The sequence below is a fragment of the Chelonia mydas genome, chromosome 23 (assembly GCF_015237465.2).
Source record: "Chelonia mydas isolate rCheMyd1 chromosome 23, rCheMyd1.pri.v2, whole genome shotgun sequence".
In the NCBI taxonomy this organism is placed as follows: Eukaryota; Metazoa; Chordata; order Testudines; family Cheloniidae; genus Chelonia; species Chelonia mydas.
The window spans coordinates 17,882,030-17,899,153 of NC_051263.2; the positions used below are offsets into that span (position 1 = coordinate 17,882,030).

A 17,124-nucleotide genomic window follows, 5' to 3' on the forward strand; every position below is an offset into this window, starting at 1 on the left:
GGCCCATTAACCCCCCCGCACACACACACACACCCAGCCCCACATTGTTCTATAGGGACCCCAGCCCCACACCTCACCCCTGGGCCCATTAACCCCCCCGCACACACACATACACCCAGCCCCAAATTGTTCTATAGGGACCCCAGCCCCACACCTCACCCCAGGACCCATTAACCCCCACACACACAAACCCAGCCCCACAGGTCACTCCAAGACCCATTAACCCCTCCACCGCCCCAGCCCCACACTGGTCTACAGGGATCCCCGGACCCACAAGTCACTCCCGGACCGCAATCCCACCCCTTCCCGGGACCCCACTAACCTCATCACCTAGCCCCCAACACCACCCCCTGAGACTTCCCAGCCCCCCAGCTCACCCCGTCCCCTACACCCAGCCCCTCACCAGGGATTCTCAGCCCCGGGAGACCCCACTACCTCCCCCCCCCCAGCTCCACACCCCCCAGGGATATCCAGACCCAGTTCAGCCCCCAATACATACACCATATGGGTCTAAGGAGCCCCACAACTCACCCGAAGACCCCACTACCTCCCACACAGCTCAACCCCGAGGACCAACTAAACCCCCCAAACCCAGCCCCACATCTCACCCCCGAGACCCCACTAACCTCCCCCTAGCAACATCTGTAGTTACAGGTCACCCCGACATCGTCACAGGTAACCCCGCACCCCACACTCCTAGGCACCCCCCATTCAACCCACTGGTCCTAGCGCAAAGCCCCCTCCCGACCACTCAAAGCCCCCCATCTCCTATCGACCCCGCTACACCTCAACCCACCCCTCACCCAGAAAGGTGAGTCTTCCTGGGACCCCCAACCCCAGCCCCTAGACCTCCCCCATCCTATAGGTCATCCCCCTTCACCCCACTATCCCCCCCCCCCAACATACCTACCATCTGCTGGGCCTGACCCCTCCTGAGATCTGTGGGTCCTGTCCTGCCCCCCAGCTACTCAGGACCTTATAAAGGTCGCACCCCGCGGGCTGGCCCCTCGTGCCATTGGCCCCCGGCCTCCCTCCACTCCCAGACTTTCCTCCAATCAAGTTCAAGGCCCCCCCCCTCACCCCCCCAACTCTTGGAGAACAAAGACCCACCCAGCCCCTCCCTGGGTGATTCAGATCAGGAGTGGGTGAGGGGTGGGGGGCTGGATGGGCCATTGACCCCTCGTCAGCCAGAGACAATGGGCCTGGAGTGGCGGGGGGGGGGGGGCTCTGCATACCACATGGCCAGAGGTGGGGGGTGGGGTCCACGGGGGAGCAGGCTGCTGGGGCAGGAGGCCTGAAGTCCTGAATGGGGGGGAGAGTTGGGGTGCCCAGATCAGAGCCATGTATCCCCCCGCTCCCCCACCCCATCAGATCATGGGGCCCATCTACCCTGCTATCAGGCCTCTGGACAGTGGCTCCACCTGGCTGTCACAGAAGGGAATGGGGGAGCCCGGCCCTGCCCAGCCCCCTCAAAGTTGGCTCAGACCCTGGCCTGACAGGGCCAGCAGGAGCCTCTCCCTACATGGAAACAAGATGCTAGCACCCCATGGCTCCTACCCCTACGGGTTGGGAGGGGTGAACCCTGGTGTCCTGGCCAAATCCTACCCCAAGTGAGTCCAGCTGCTCTGCCCCAGAGGTGGCCGCATCTCAAGCCATGCTCATGTGACGACGTGTGTGGCTGTTCCCCACCTGCCCCGCCGCAGAGCTGGCTGCATCTCAGCGCCGGGCGAGCCGTCCCCATGCGGCGTTATATGCAGCCTGCCCCGCCCCAGAGCTGGCTGCATCTCAGCACCGGGCGAGCTGTTCTGGTTCAGTGGGCACAAAATGCTTCGGGGCCCTTTCACAGCGTGGGGAAATCTTCAGTCCCAGCATGACACCCCCAGGGTCAAATGAACCTCCCCAAACTCCCTCCAGCTGGGCTGGCCAGAATTGCCCAGAGAGGGGGTGTGTGCAGGCCCGGGGGCAGCTCTGGAGCTGGGCCCTGATGAGGGGCATCTCCCCCTTTTTGGACTGGGGGGCCAGGATGGGGGCTATTTGGATTTCCACCAAGCAGAGGAGTGCGGATATTTGCATTTCAACGACCACTCTTTGTCGGGGGGGGGGGGTCCATGAACCCCAGAAGCTGCTCCAGGGAATCTCCCCAGCCTCTGGCAACAAACCCCCTTCTACATCTGCTCCCCTCCCTCCCCCCGGGCAGGGGATCCCCCAGCCCACAGACCCCCCCAGCCCTTCTCCTGGGGAGGGGATCCCCCAGCTCACAGACCCCCCCAAGCCCCAGCCCTTCTCCCGGGGAGAGGATCAGCCCCAGAGATCAGCCCCATTAACCCAAGTAGAGCTACAGGGCACATTGATCTTAGTTGGGGATCTGGCCTTTCTGCCCCCCCACCATTGACCCGCCTACCCCACTGATTGACCCCTGGGGGTCCAGCCCAGACTCTCTAGGAGTCGTTCATTAAGTTGTTGACCAAGGTCTGGGCTGAATGTTCCCCCTGGAGAGGGTGAATCACCCGCCCCACCCTGATTCAATCAGCTGGGGCGGGGTGGAGGGGATGTCAGGGGATCCTCCTGGGGGGAAATCCTGCTAGTCCCAAGGGAAGGGCCAAGCTGCCTTCTCTGGCACGGCTGGGGAGCCAACAGGCCCCCCAAAGGGAGCTCCCCTAGAGAAATGAAACCAGGCCCAGCAAGGTGGGGGAAGATATATGAAGGCCATATGGCCAGGGATTGAACCCAGGAGTCCTGGCTCCCAGGCCCCCCTGCTCTAACCCACCAGCCCCCACTCCCTCCTGGAGCCGGGGAGAGAACCCAGGAGTCCTAGCTCCCCCCTCCCCCCCCCCCCCCCGCAACCACTTGCCGCCACTTCCCTCCCGAAGGAGAAGAGCCTTTCTCCGCTGTGTCCCTCCCCCGATAGAGCCCCCCAAACTCAGCGCTGGGCACTGTGGGATAGCTACCAGAATGCACCTGGCTCACGCTAACCCCGGCTAAGGGCCAACAAATCCCCATCATACCCGAATCCCTGACTTGGCCCCAGTGCTGGGCTGGGGGGCTGACTGGAGGGGGGGGGGGCAGATCCAGTGATGGGTGGGGTCAGATGGGCTGGGGTGCAGGGAGGCTCTGTGATGGGGGGCAGACGGGCTGGGCTGGGGGCAGACAGTCTGTGACGGGGGGGATCTCTGTGATGGGGCAGATAGTCTGTGATGGGGGATCTCTGTGATGGCGGGGGGCAGACAGGCTGTGATGGGGGATCTCTGTGATGGGGGGGCAGACAGGCTGTGCTGGGGGGATCTCTGTGATGGGGCAGACAGGCTGTGTTGGGGGGGTCTCTGTGATGGGGGCAGACAGGCTGAGTTTGGGGGATCTCTGTGATGGCAGGGGGGAGGGGGCAGACAGGCTGTGATGGGGGATCTCTGTGATGGGGGCAGACAGGCTGTGATGGGGGATCTCTGTGATGGCAGGGGGGAGGGGGCAGACAGGCTGTGATGGGGGATCTCTGTGATGGGGGCAGACAGGCTGAGTTTGGGGGGATCTCTGTGATGGCAGGGGGGAGGGGGCAGACAGGCTGTGATGGGGGATCTCTGTGATGGGGGCAGACAGGCTGAGTTTGGGGGATCTCTGTGATGGTGGGGGGCAGACAGGCTGTGATGGGGGATCTCTGTGATGGGGGCAGACAGGCTGAGTTTGGGGGGATCTCTGTGATGGCAGGGGGGAGGGGGCAGACAGGCTGTGTTTGGGGGATCTCTGTGATGGCAGGGGGCAGACAGGCTGTGATGGGGGGATCTCTGTGATGGGGGCAGACAGGCTGAGTTTGGGGGGATCTCTGTGATGGCGGGGGGCAGACAGGCTGTGATGGGGGATCTCTGTGATGGCAGGGGGCAGACAGGCTGTGATGGGGGATCTCTGTTATGGGGGCAGACAGGCTGTGATGGGGGGATCTCTGTGATGACGGGGGGCAGACAGGCTGTGATGGGGGATCTCTGTAATGGGGGGCAGACAGGCTGAGTTTGGGGGGATCTCTGTGATGGGGGCAGACAGGCTGTGATGGGGGGATCTCTGTGATGGGGGCAGACAGGCTGAGTTTGGGGGGATCTCTGTGATGGCGGGGGGCAGACAGGCTGTGATGGGGGATCTCTGTGATGGCAGGGGGCAGACAGGCTGTGATGGGGGATCTCTGTAATGGGGGCAGACAGGCTGTGATGGGGGGATCTCTGTGATGACGGGGGGCAGACAGGCTGTGATGGGGGATCTCTGTAATGGGGGGCAGACAGGCTGAGTTTGGGGGGATCTCTGTGATGGGGGCAGACAGGCTGTGATGGGGGATCTCTGTAATGGGGGGCAGACAGGCTGAGTTTGGGGGGATCTCTGTGATGGCGGGGGGCAGACAGCCTGTGATTGGGGGATCACCGTGATGGGGCAGACAGTCTGTGATGGGGGGGATCTCTGTGATGGGCAGGGGGGAGGGGGCAGACAGGCTGGGGTGTGGAGTGGCTCCAGCGAGGGGGTGGGGGGGCCGATCTCTATTGTTCTCCCTGGGCCTTTGTCTCTATTTGCCTTCCTCCCCCCATCCCCCCAGCTCATTTGCAAACTAATCCAGCTCAGCCCTGGGCCCAGATTCCTGCATATCAGTGGGGCTCGAGGGGGGTGGGCAGGGCCCAGCAGGGAAGGGGAAATCTGCCCTAGAGAGAGTCTAAAAACAGCTAAAAGCCCAGTTTGTTGCGGGGGAGGGGGAGCTGGTAGCCTGGACCAGGACGCCTGGGTTCTCTCCCCCGCTCTGGGAGGGGAGTGGGGTCCAGTGGGTTAGAGCTGGGGGTGCTGGGAGCCTGGACTCCTGGGTTCTCTCCCTGGCTCTGGGAGGGGAGTGGGGTCCAGTGGGTTAGAGCTGGGGGTGCTGGGAGCCCGGACTCCTGGGTTCTCTCCCTGGCTCTGGGAGGGGAGTGGGGTCCAGTGGGTTAGAGCTGGGGGTGCTGGGAGCCTGGACTCCTGGGTTCTCTCCCTGGCTCTGGGAGGGGAGTGGGGTCCAGTGGGTTAGAGCTGGGGGTGCTGGGAGCCCGGACTCCTGGGTTCTCTCCCTGGCTCTGGGAGGGGAGTGGGGTCCAGTGGGTTAGAGCTGGGCGTGCTGGGAGCCTGGACTCCTGGGTTCTCTCCCTGGCTCTGGGAGGGGAGTGGGGTCCAGTGGGTTAGAGCTGGGGGTGCTGGGAGCCCGGACTCCTGGGTTCTCTCCCAAGCTGTGAGAGGGGGGGGTGGGGTCTGGTGGGTTAGAGCAGTTTACATTTGGGGGTGGCGGTTTCAGAGACTCCCTTGGGGTGAATATGGGGGGAGCTGGGTAAAGGGGGTGGCTCTCCATGGGGCAAAGGTCTGGGGGTTCAGTCTGAGCACCAGGAAAAAAGAGGCCCCGGTTGGAGTTCAGGGTGAATGTGGAGATTGGAGTGGGTGACAATTTGGGGCCTTGAGTGTAAGTTTGGGGTGAAGGTGAAATGGGGGGGTTCTCAGAAACGGAGGTTAAAATTAGGGCAGGGGGCTCAGTCTGAGTCTGGGGGCACAGGAGGGGACAAGTTTGGGGGGGCTGGGACCTGAGTTTGCGAGTCTAGCATAGGGCTGGGAGCTGAGTTGGGGGGACAGGGGCTGAATTTGAGGGGGGCTGGGATGGAGGGATTTGGGGGGAAGAGACAAGATGAGTTTGGGGGGATGGGAGCTGATGGATGGGCGCTGAATTTGAGGGGGCTGGGATGGGAGTTATTTTGGGGGGGTGGGAGCTCATGGGATGGGGCTGAATTTGAGGGGGGCTGGGATGGGAGTTATTTTGAGGGGAAGGGAGCTGAGTTTGGGGGAGTGGGAGCTCATGGGATGGGGCTGAATTTGAGGGGGGCTGGAATGGGAGTTATTTTGGGGGGATGGGAGCTGAGTTTGCGGGGGTGGGAGCTCATGGGATGGGGCTGAATTTGAGGGGGGCTGGAATGGGAGTTATTTTGGGGGGATGGGAGCTGAGTTTGCGGGGGTGGGAGCTGATGGGATGGGGCTGAATTTGAGGGTGACTGGGAAGGGGGTTATGTTGGGGGGACAGGACAGGAACTGAGTTGGGAGGACAGGGGATGAATTTGAAGGGGGCTGGGATGGGGGTTATTTTTGGGAGAATGGGGGATGAATTTGAGGGGGCTCAGATGGGGTTATGTTGGGGGGCAGGGCTTAATTTGATGGGTTATGTTGGGGCACAGGACAGGAGCTGAGTTGGAGGGACAGGGGCTGAATTTGAGGGGGCTGGGATGGGGGGACGGGAGCTCAGTTGGGATAATGGGGAGGGAAGATAGTTTGTTTGGGGGGACTGAGTTTCGGGGGGCGGCAGGGGCTGAGTGTGGGGAGAAGACGCAGGAGGGGGGATGGGATCTGAGTTTGGGGGCCCAGGGCTTTGCTTGGGGTGATTTCTGAGGGTCCGGGGCTGGGCACAGGGGCAGGCAGGGAGGGGGTCAGGCCTGGGGGGTCCCGCCCTAGCTGACTCCGGCTCCTGCTGGCCCCCGGCAGCTCTTTGCATGCCAATAGACGCCTGGAGCCAGGGGGCCCAGCCCTACACAATGGGCCATCTCCTGCCCTTTGATATGCGCAGCTTGGGGAGGGGGGACCCAGCCTCATGGCTGGGCGGGGTGGGGCTGTTAGACCTTTGGCCCAGAGATCTCGTCCTCTGTCCTCAGCCCCCACCCACCCCCTGACTGAGCCCCCAAACCTGCCCCCCCCCCCGAACTCACAGACTGCCACACCTGATACAGGGAGCCAGGACTCTCCCCGGGCTCTGGGAGGGGGGTGGGGGCTAGTGGGTGAGAGCAGGGGGGTTGGGAGCCAGGACCCCTGGGTTCTCTCCCCAGCTCTGGGAGGGGAGTGGGGGTCTAGTGGTTAGAGCAGTGGGGGTTGGGAGCCAGGACTCCTGGGTTTTCTCCCCGACTCTGGGAGGGGGGTGGGGTCTGGTGGGTTAGAGCTGGGGGACTGGGAGCCAGGATGCCTGGGTTCTGTCCTGGCTCTGGGAGGGGAACAGTGGTTAGAGCAGGGGGAGCTGGGAGCCAGGACTCCTGGGTTCTCTCCCCAGCTCGGGGAGAGGCTGGAGAGAAGCGAGAGGCTTGTTCCGCTTCCCCCCAGACCTTGGCCGGACGAGGTTCGATGCAAGGGTGCCGGGGGGGGGGGGGGGGGTACCTCCCTGGGGGCACTGCCGGCCTCAGCCCACTCGTGAGGTGCCCGTTCAGCCTGAACCGCCCAGGCCGCGACTCAGGCTACAGACGGCGCCAAAGCCCTTGAAGGCGCTTTCATTACAAACCGATATGCTATGCATCCGATGAAGTGAGCTGTAGCTCACGAAAGCGCATGCTCAGATAAACTGGTTAGTCTCTAAGGTGCCACAAGTCCTCCTTTTCTTTTTACGAATACAGACTAACACAGCTGTTACTCTGAAACCGATTTCAGTTCATCTGGAGAGACGCTCTTGTGTAGACACGGCCTTGTTCCTAGCCTGGCAGGTTAGAAAGGGCCGGGCGTGTGCCGGGACCCAGCTGGCTCCCCACAACTAGAGACAGCAGCGTGAGCCAGCCAGGCTCTGCCCTCCTGGGGTGCCTCAGAACTGGCCCCCCCAGAGGGGAAAGGCACCATGTCCTGTTCCCCACCCCCCGAGCCAGCCAGTCACCCTAAACCCACCCCTACTGGTCCTCCCGACCCTCCCTGAGCCAGGGAGAGAACCCAGGCATCCTGGCTCCCAGCGCCCCCTGCTCTCATCCACTAGCCCCCGCTCCCCTCCCAGAGCTGGGGAGAGAACCCAGGCGTCCTGGCTCCCAGCGCCCCCTGCTCTCATCCACTAGCCCCCACCCCCCTCCCAGAGCTGGGGAGAGTCCAGGCTCCCTGTATCAGGTGTGGCAGTCTGTGAGTTCAGGGGGCAGGTTTGGGGGCTCAGTCAGGGGGTGGGTGGGGGCTGAGGACAGAGGACGAGATCGCTAACCCTGCTCTAACCACTAGACCCCGCTCCCCTCCCAGAGCTAGGGAGAGAACCCAGGCGTCCTGGCTCCCAGCCCTCTCTGCTCTAACCACTAGACTCTGCTCCCCTCCCAGAGCCAGGGAGAGAACCCAGGCGTCCTGGCTCCCAGCCCTCTCTGCTCTAACCACTAGACTCTGCTCCCCTCCCAGAGCCAGGGAGAGAACCCAGGCGTCCTGGCTCCCAGCCCTCTCTGCTCTAACCACTAGACCCTGCTCCCCTCCCAGAGCCAGGGAGAGAACCCAGGTGTCCTGGCTCCCAGCCCTCTCTGCTCTAACCACTAGACCCTGCCCCCCTCCCACTGAATCGTTTTCAGAGTCCCAGCTTCCCGGGAGAGAGTCCTCCCCGTCGTGTTCTTGTCAACCTCGTGAATGTTGCCTGGGAGCCGGTGCCGTGTCTTGGCAGACAAGCTCACTGGGGTGACGCGAGCAGTCCCAGCCCAGCACTGGCTGCCTAGACAAGCCCTGACTAGGGCCAGAATAAACTCTCAGCAAGGGCTGAGGAAAAGCAGAGTAACGGCCGAGTAAGGACAGAGCAAAGTCTGAGTAAGGGACGAGCAAAGTCGGATCAAGTCGAGTGAAGACCGGTGAAGCTCTGAGGAAGCGCAGAGTAAACCTGGAGTGAATTCTCAGCGCCCTCTGAGGAAGGATTGAGTCACGCCAGAGTAAGCTGGGAGGATGTAGCCCACCTCAGTGGTCGTCGAAGGCCACTGGACGTGTCAGAGCGCAACATCCGTGAACCCGTCATATACATTGAATTGAACGTACTATGATCCAGCGGAGAGCAGAGATTTCGGTCGGTTGGGCAGCTCTTGTAATGACAACCGAGGGGGCGACCGAAGACTCGGTGCACGGACCGGAGATCCGTGGGCCTCCGAGAAACCAACCTGCGCGACAGTTTACGATCAGGAGTTTTGGCCAAGAGGCGGGGACGGCGCCGGCCCTGACTTCGGGAAGTGGCAAGAAAGAGGCGGAGAGATTTAATGTCGTGCCAAAGCTGAAAAGAAAAGGGATCGACACGCTCATGGCGAACCGCGACTCGGCAAGCTCCCGGAATTGAACTGGGGACGTGTCCTCTCCAGAGACCCGCCCTCTACCCACAGGGACTCACTCCCTCCAGAGACATGCCCCTTCACCCCACAGGGACGTGGCCCCCCCCATTTACACCCCCTCAAGGGCTTCATCCCCGCAGGGACACGCCCCCTCATTCCCCAAAGGGACACGCCCACTCAAGGAACACGCCCCTACCCTCAAAGGGACACACCCACTGAAGGGACACACCCCTCAACCCCAAAGGGACATGCCCCCTCATTCCCCAAAAGGACACACCCCCACATCACCCCACAGGCCATGTCCCTTTATCCCCCCACATGCATCACCCCCCAAAAGGACATGTCCCTCAGCCCCACAGAGACCCACCTCCTCCCCTATCCCAGCCCTAGCCCTCCCCCATTACCCTTTGGCCCTACTTCTCCTGACCCCCTGCCCCAGCCCCACCACGCCCCCCTTAGCCTGTCTAGGCCCTGCCGCAGGGCGGCCTTTATGTCCTGGTTGCGCAGACGGTAGATGAAGGGGTTGAGCGTGGGGGTGACTACGGTGTACGTGACTGAGGCCAGCTTGTCCCTGTCCCCAGAGTAGCTGGAGAGGGGCAGGAAGTAGACGCCGATGGCGGTGCCATAGAAGAGCCCCACCACAGCCAGGTGGGCACCGCAGGCCTTGCCACGCCTCTCGGGCACCCGGAGGATGCGGGCGTAGGAGAGGACGAGGAGGAGGAAGGGCCTGAGGAGGAGGACGCCCCCCCCCCCCCTCCAAGAAGCTGAGTGGCTCGTTGAGCCGCTTCTGGGAGCAGGCCAAGGCCAGCAAGGGCTGGAAGTCGCAGAGGAAATGCAGGCGGCGGGGGGCGGGCGCAAGCGGAGAGCCGGGGCATCAGCAGGGAGTGGAGGTGGGCCGGCAGCCAGGCAGTGCCCACCAGCGCCTGGCGCCGCAGAGGGCTCAGGAGGACGGCGTAGCGCAAGGGCCGGCAGAGGGCCAGGTAGCGGTCCCAGGCCATGACTGCCAGCAGGAAGTTCTGGGGGATGGCAAAGGCCACGAAGAGCTACATCTGCACCAGGCACCAGGTGTACGGGATGCCCTGGGGCCGGGCGCGCAGGCTGGCCAGCAGCTTGGGCATGGTGGTGGAGGTGAAGCAGACGTCCACCAACGAGAGGTGGCTGAGGAAGAAATACATGGGGGAGCCGTGCCGGCGGGGGTCGGAGCGGGTCAGCAGCAGGATCTGTAGGTTGACCAGCAGGTTGAGGAGGTACAGGCAGAGGAAGAGGGAGAAGAGCAGGTGCTCCTGGCCGGGGCGGCTGGAAAGCCCCAGCAGGAGGAAGTCAGGGTGGACACTGCTGTTGGTGCTGTCCATGGGCCTGATCAGGGAAAGTAATGGGGATACGGCTGAGAGTGTGGGTGATGGATGAAAGGAGATCCATCCATTTGTCTAGCCAGCTGCCCATCTGTTCATCCATCCATCCACTAATCTACACACAAATCCCTCCATCCCTCCATCCATCTGTCCACTAATCACCCCATCCATCCATCCTTCCAACCCCCCCCACACCCCCATCCATCCATCCACTCTTCACCCTACCCATCCATCCATCCATCTGTTCACCCATCCACTCTTCACTCTATCCATCCATCCACCCCCCCATCCATCCTTCCAACCCCCCCACACCCCCATCCATCCATCCACTCTTCATCCTACCCATCCATCCATCCATCTGTTCACCCATCCACTCTTCACTCTATCCATCCATCCATCCATCCATCTATTCACTAATCACCTCATCGATTCATCCATCCATGGATCACCCTGTCCGTCCATCAATCTATCTATTCACCCATCTACTGTTCACACTACCAATCTGTCCGTCCATCTATTCACCCATCCACTCTTCACTCTATCCATCCATCCATCCATCTATTCACTAATCACCTCATCGATTCATCCATCCATGGATCACCCTGTCCGTCCATCAATCTATCTATTCACCCATCTACTGTTCACACTACCAATCTGTCCGTCCATCTATTCACCCATCCACTCTTCGCACTACCCATCCATCCATCCATCCATCCATTAATCATCCCATCCAGCCATCCATTAAATGTAGACATTTCTAAATCAGCAGGTCCAGATAACTTCCATCCAAGAGTTTTAAAAGAGCCAGCCGAGGAGTTCCCTGGACTGTTCATGCTGATTTTTAATAAGTCTTGGAATGTTTGGGAAATTCCAGAAGACTGGAAGAAAGCCAATGTTGTGCCAACTGGTAAAAAAGGCAAATGGGACTACCCGGGTAATTGTAGGCCTGTAAGTTGGACATCGATCCGGGGCAGGATAGTTGAGCAACTGACACAGGACTCAATTAATAAAGAATTAAAGGAGGGTAATGTAATTCATGCCAGTCATCATGGGTTTCTGAATAATACAGCTTGTCAGACGAACTCATGATCTTTTTTTGACGAGATTACAAGTTTGGTTCCTAACGGTAATAGCGTGAAATCATCGCTTGAGATCTCTGTACGGTGTTTGACCTGGTACCGCGTGACGTTTAGATTAAAAAACTAGAAGGATATAAAATTAACTTACGCGGCGTGTAACTGGCTAACTGATAGATCTGAGCGTGTATCTGTGAACAGAGAATCCTCATCGAGCGAGTGGGTTTCCAGTGGGATCCTGCAGGGTCTGTGGCTTGTCCCTACGCCAGGTACCATCTTTATCAGCGAGCTGGAGGAAAGCAGAACCCTCCTGGATGAAGTCTGGAGATGACACAACGTTGGGGGAGGAGTAAATTAGAAGGAGGCCAGGTCGCTGGTACAGAGCTGTCTGGATCACTTGGTAAACTGGGTGCGTGCAAAGAATAGGTGTTTTAATATAGCTAAATGTAATTGGGTCCATTTAGGAACAAGGGCAGCTGTCTCTCTTCTGGGAAGCAGCAGAATCCAGGGTGGGGGATAATCAACTGAACACACAAGCTCCCAGTGTGACTCTGGGGTCAAAAAAGCTAATGCAATCCTGGGAGGTATAACCGGGCTTAGCGCCTACTGGCAGCCAGTTCCCCCTCCCCACCGGCGCCTACCACCATCAGCTGTTTCGCGGCATGCAGGAGGCTCTGGGAGGGAGGGGGAGGAGTGGGGAGGGGGTACCCTGGGGGAAAGGGGTGGAACTGGGTGGGAAGAGGTGGGGCAGGGGCAGGAAGAGAGGGCAGGGGTGGGGGCTTGAGGGAAGGGATGGGGTGGGGGCAGGGTCTGGGTTGGAGCAGGAGTTTGAGCACCCCCCCCAGAAGAAGCTGGTGCCTATGTAAACAAGGGAATTTCGAGTCGGTGCAGAGAGGTGATTTGACCTCTTGATTTGGCCCTGGTGCGACCGCTGCTGCGGATCCTGCATCCGGTTCTGATGCCCACAGTTCAGGAAGGATCTTGGTAAATTGGAGAGGGCTCAGAGAAGAGCCACAAAAACGGTGAAGTGATCAGTGACCCTGCCTTCGAGTGAGAAACGCCAGCAGTTCGGTCTATTTAGTGCAGCAAAGAAGGTGAAGGGGTGACTTGATCCCCGGCTAGAAGTACCAACGTGTGGGAGCAAATATTTACTAATGGGCCCGTCAGTCCAGCAGAGGAATGCGGATCCCCGTCCTATGGCTGGAAGTGGAAGCTGGACAAACTGAGACTGGAAATAAATCATGAATTTTGAACAGTGAGGAACAATTTCCCAAGGGTCGCGGTTGCTTCACCATCACTGGCCATTTGGAAATCAAGGTGGGATTTTTTTCTGAAAGCTCTGCCCTGGGAATTACGGTGGGGACGGGCTGTGGCCTGGGCTATACAGGGGGGCAGACTAGGTGACCACAACAGTCCCTTCTGGCCGTGGAATCTAGGAATTTACGAATCCACCCCCTCCAGCCATCCGCTAATCTACAAACAAACCATCCATCCCTCCATCCATCTAAATACTCCATCCCTCCATCCACCCAGCTATCTAGCCATCTAAATACTCCATCCATCCCTCCATTCATCCATCTAAATACTCCATCCATCCCTCCATTCATCCATCTAAATACTCCGTCCATCCACACACCCATCCATCCCTCCATCCATCTAGCCATCTAAATACTCCATCCCTCCGTCCACCCAGTTATCTAGCCGTCTAAATACTCCATCCATCCCTCCATTCATCCATCTAAATACTCCATCCATCCCTCCATTCATCCATCTAAATACTCCATCCATCCACACACCCATCCACCCCTCCATCCATCTAGCCATCTAAATACTCCATCCACCCCTTCCGTGAGTGATAGAAACTGAGATCAGGGCCCCGTCATGCCAGGCGCTGCCCAGACCCCAACCGAGATCAGGGCGCCATCGCACCGGGCACTGCCCAGACCCACAGGAGAAGACAGTCCCTCCTTCCAAGCACAGACAATCCCATTCGATATTGGGTGGGAGGGGGAAACGAGGCACAAAGAGCAGAAGTGGGTTCACTTAGGTTCACGCAGCAGGTCAGTGACAGACCTGGGGAGAAAACCCAGGAGTCCTGACTCCCAGCCCTGCCCCCTTCCCCCGGCACTCTAACCACTAGACCTCACTCCCCTCCCGGAGCAGAGGAGAGAACCCAGGAGTCCTGGCTCCCAGCCCTGCCCCCTTCCCCCGGCACTCTAACCACTAGACCTCACTCCCCTCCCGGAGCAGAGGAGAGAACCCAGGAGTCCTGGCTCCCAGCCCTGCCCCCTTCCCCCGGCACTCTAACCACTAGACCTCACTCCCCTCCCGGAGCAGAGGAGAGAACCCAGGAGTCCTGGCTCCCAGCCCTCCCCCCACTAGATCCCACTCTCCATGATGAGTGGAAGACCCTGAACCTTTTTGCTTTGCCCCATTGAGTATTTCTGCCCCCTCCATCCCATCCCCCCACTACTGGATTCCCGTCCCCACCCCTCGCCCCTGGGGCTGCACTTCGGGGGACGGCCACTGGGTGGCAGCACAAGCCTAACAACGTGACCAAGCCAGGCCTGTGTGCGGTGGGGTCACATCTCTGATGACCCAGTGTCCAGAGCTGGGGGCTGGGTCCAGGCTCCCCAAGCCTGGGGGGGGCTGGCATGGGGTTGGCTCAGCCAGTTGGAGCCGTGGGGAACTGACGGTTGGCCCCAGGCTGGGTTTACGGAGGAGAGACCCTGTCGCACTAACTTGGAATCGTCTGCAGATGAGATTCCAAGTCCAGTTACTCAAGGGGACGGCTCTGATGATGTCCGAGACTTAGACGTCTGTGAGGCCTTTGACTTGGTCCCGCAATTAAAAAAACCTAGAAGGATATGAAATAAACACACACCCCGCCCCGCCCCATTCAATGGGTTTAAAAACTGGCTAACTGATAGATCTCAAAATGTGACTGTCAACAGGAATCGTCGTCGTGTGGGCGTGTTTCCAGCTGTGGGTCTCAGCCCAGGGATGCTGGAAAACATTTGAGGGTCGTGGGCGGGACAATCAGCCGAATGGGAGATCACAGTGCAACGCTGGGACCAGACGAGCTAATGCCATCCTGGGATGTATAACCAGGGGAATTGCGAGTCGGAGCAGAGCGGGGATTTGACCTCTGGATTTGGCCCTGGTGCGGCTGCTGCTGGGATCCTGCCTCCGTTTCCGATGGCCACCTTTCAAGAAGGACGTTGATCAGTCGGGGAGCGGTCAGAGAAGAGCCCCGAGAATGATTTAAAGGGCTGGAAACCCTGCCTGAGAGCGAGAGACACCAGGAGCTCCGCTATTGAGCTGAACAAAGAGAAGGTGAAGAGGTGATTGGATCCCGTCTGTACGTACTGACGTGGGGAACAACGATTTAATAGTGATGGCTGAGCCCGATCCAAAGGGCTGGAAGTTGAATCTGGACAAGTTCAGACGGGAAGTAAGGCATCCGTTGTTAGCAGCGAGCGGCATGAGCCCTGGGGATAATTTCCCCCGGGACGCGGTGGGTTCTCCATCACTGGCCTTTTTTCAATCGAGCTGGGCCGTTTTTCTCGGGGTGACTGTGCGGGACACTCTCTGGCCTGTGTGAACCCTGAAATCTGCTAAAGGGGACTCTCTCTCTCTCTCCCAGGGGTCTGTACTGGGCCCAGGCCTATTCACCGTATTCATCGATGATCTGGAAAAAGGGGTGAACAGCGAGGTGGCAAAGTTGGCAGATGATACAAAACTACTCCGGGTAGTTAAGTCCCAGGCAGACGGCGAAGAGCTATAAAGGGATCCCTCAACACTGGGTGACGGGGCAACAACATGGCAGATGAAATTCAGTGTTGATGAATGCCAAGTGATGCCCATCGGAAAACAGAATCCCGACCATACGTACACAATGATGGGGTCTGAATTAGCTGTTCCCACTCAAAGATCTTGGGGTCGTCGTGGAGAGCTCTCTGCAAACATCCACTCAGTGTGCCGCGGCGTCAAAAAAGCGACCAGAGTGGTGGGAGTCATTAGGAAAGGGATCGATAATAAGACAGAAAATATCCTGTTGCCTCTATGTAAATCAGGGGGAGGGATAGCTCAGTGGTTTGAGCCTTGGCCTGCTAAACCCAGGGTTGAGAGTTCAATCCTTGAGGGGGCCATTTAGGGATCTGGGGCAAAAATTGGGGGTCGGTCCTGCTTTGAGCAGGGGGTTGGACTAGATACCTCCTGAGGTCCCTTCCAACCCTGATCTTCTATGATTCTATGTAAATCCGTGGTCTGCCCCCAGCTTGAACAAGATATATAGGAGTTGGGAAAGGTTCAGAAAAGAGCGATAAAAATGATGAGGGGTATGGAACAGCTTCTGTATGAGGAGAGATTAATAAGAGTGGGGCTTTTCAGTGGGGTCTCCGCTCAGGCTGAGGGAGGGGTTCGAACCACCTCCCGGGGCGGTCCCCTCACCCACGGGCTGTCTACAGAGTTGTGACGTGGTGGGGCCAGTCTATAATAGCATTGGGATGCCGCCTCAGTTTCCCTCTGGGTGTTGCGTTGCTGGCGAAGGGGAGGAGGGGTTAAGTCTGCCCCTGGGTTGGCGCGGGAGCCAGGAATGGGGGCTGCCACCTGGCTGTCTGGGGCCCAACCAGCGGGTTGTTGAGGAAGTCCGGGGACGGGACCGGGATGAAGGGCTGGGCTAGGCTGGACGATGAGGACCGAGAGACACGGGGCCACCAGCGCGCGGCTGGGAGATGCTCTGGCATGGCTGGCCGAGGCTTTAACCTTCTTGCCTCTCTCTGAGCCACGCTACCCCCGAGGCTGCATGCCAGGGGCCAGCAAACCCGGCTCTGGTTGGAAAAGGCGGAGGGGGCGGGGGGGGGGGTTGCAGCAAATCCTGGGGTGCCTGTGTCCCTGAAGGGGGGTAACCAGCTCTGCCAGGGGTCGGTCTCAGCTGGACATGCCGGGCAGAGCCGCCGGAGTGGAGCAGGAGGCCCGGAGCCCGGGGGCTCAGTCTCAGAGGCGGGGAGGCCGCGGGGCCGACCCTGAAGGTGGAGTGGGCCCCATTTTGGGGGGCTGGCACATTGCTGGGGTTCTGCCGAGAGGCTGTGGAGTCAGGGCATCCGGCCTGGGGACAGGGGGCTCGGGCTGGCCATGGTGTGGGGCTGCCAATGGGAGTCAGGTCAGCAGCGGAGCCGAGGTTTGGAAAATGCCAGGAGCAACTCGGTGTTGGACTCTGGCAACCTGTCTTGGGGTGGTGGGGAGCAAGTGGGGTCTTGTGGTCAGAGCAGGGGGGGGCCAGGAGCCAGGACGCCTGGGTTCTCTGCCCAGCTCTGGGAGGGGAGGGGGGTCTGGTGGTTAGAGCAGCGGGGAACGCCGGGCGGGAGTCAATGTCATAGTGGAGTGACCCACAACTGATGCCAGGAGATGGACCCTCCATGCTGATCCGAAGCCCCCTACCCCCGACCCTCTGCTTACCTAATTTCAGATTCTCCGCTGCGTGGGGAGGCTTGGCCAGTATTCTCGGGGCAGGGGGAGTGGCGGTGGGGGGGAGTCACTGGGGCCCGGATCTCTCACCCTGAAGAGGAGCAAAGAGCCAGGCTGGGTGGCCAGTGGGGGTATTTCACACCTTTCCAGCCCCTCCCAAAACCAGGCAGACAAGTCCTG

At 59.8% G+C, this 17,124-nt stretch overlaps 1 pseudogene; it reads right to left on the minus strand.

Annotated features, from left to right (window-relative positions):
- Positions 1 to 9,422: 9,422 nt before the first annotated feature.
- Positions 9,423 to 10,399, minus strand: LOC119564857 (annotated as a pseudogene).
- Between the last annotated feature and the right edge of the window lie 6,725 nt (positions 10,400 to 17,124).